Consider the following 1,390-nt stretch of genomic DNA (forward strand, 5'->3'; position numbering starts at 1 on the left):
TTGAAATGTGTTCCAAGATGTCTCTTTAAAAACTCCCCCACTCTTTTTGAGAATTAAGACCTCCATGCCTTCCCCAGGCCAGTAGTCAGGAGGGGCAGGGAAGTGTCCTTTTTTCTTTGTACCACAGGACATGGCTCAATGGAACTGTCCAGGCAGAGGTCACGAGATTGTCTTTGCTGGAGATGGGATTGATCAGAACCATCGACTGTAGTTAAACAGCAATACCTTGACACTGAATACCCTCCCTTTAAAAGCTCTGTACATCTGCTAATAGAGAGGACGCAGGCATTAAAAGACAAGAGTCTCCATCTTCCTCATTTGCCACAAAATTAATAAAGCTCCCTTTCTTTCTCTTCAGAACCCTTGTCCTCATTCTTCTGATGCAGCCTCAGGGACAAGTATTGAATTTCTGGTAATACTCATGGTCCCAACTAATCTGAAAGCATAGGCTGGAAGATCAATAAAGACAAGGATTTCAAGTCCGGCTTGGGCAACATAGGGAAATACCCACCCGAAAGAATAAAAAAGAAATAAATTTAAAAGAAATAGCTGAAACAATCTTAAAATAAAGAAGTAAAGTGGAAGAAATACTTCCTACTTTCAAAGAAAATGCAAATCTATGATAATCAAGAGAGTGTGGTAGTGTGTGGTACAGGCATGCAGATAAACATATAGATCAATCAGATCTATATGTCAGAAATCAGATGACATCAGTTTTGGAATCCAAATATATATTCATGCATTCATGCTCTGGTTTTTGTTGCTTTTTTTTTTTTCTTTTTAGAGACAGAGTCTGGCTATGTTGGCTAGGCTGGAGGACAGTAACACCAACAGAGCTCGTTGCAACCTCTAACTCCTAGACTCACGCAATCCTCCCACCTCAGCCTACCAAGTAGATAACACTACAGGTGCATGTCACCATGCCTGGCTAATTTTTTCTTTGTTTTGTAGAGACATGGTCTCACTGTGCATCCCAGTCTGGTCTGGAAGTTCTGGACTCAAGTTACCCTTCTGCCTCAGCCTCCCAAAGTGCTGGGATTATAGGCCTGAGCCACGATGCCCATCCACATTTATGCTTTTGGACAAGAGTTACAAAATAATTTAAGGGAAAAAGAATAGGTTATTTAACAAATGCTGGTTAGAGCACTGATTATCCACATACAAAAGAAGAACGTTGAACAACCTACCTAAAATTCTCAAAATGGATCGAAAACTTGTTTAAGGTCTAGCACTACAAAACTCTAAAAATGAAACATAAAGATCAATCTTTGCGACCTTAGATTTGCTGTTAGTTTCTTAGATATGACACCAAAAGCAAAAGCAATCAAATTACAGTAGATAAATTTGACTTCATCAAAATAAGCACTTTTGTGCGTCAAAGGACACCATC

General features: G+C 39.6%; 1 protein-coding gene across 1 annotated transcript in view; it reads right to left on the reverse strand.

Moving 5' to 3' along the window:
• LOC105819297 (endogenous retrovirus group K member 21 Rec protein-like) overlaps positions 1-1,390 on the reverse strand; it is a 4,508-nt gene that overhangs the window by 287 nt on the left and 2,831 nt on the right. The gene's annotated exons all lie outside the window — the stretch shown is intronic.

The sequence above is a fragment of the Propithecus coquereli genome, unplaced genomic scaffold (genome assembly GCF_000956105.1).
Source record: "Propithecus coquereli isolate 6110/MARCELLA unplaced genomic scaffold, Pcoq_1.0 Scaffold479, whole genome shotgun sequence".
Taxonomy (NCBI): domain Eukaryota; kingdom Metazoa; phylum Chordata; class Mammalia; order Primates; family Indriidae; genus Propithecus; species Propithecus coquereli.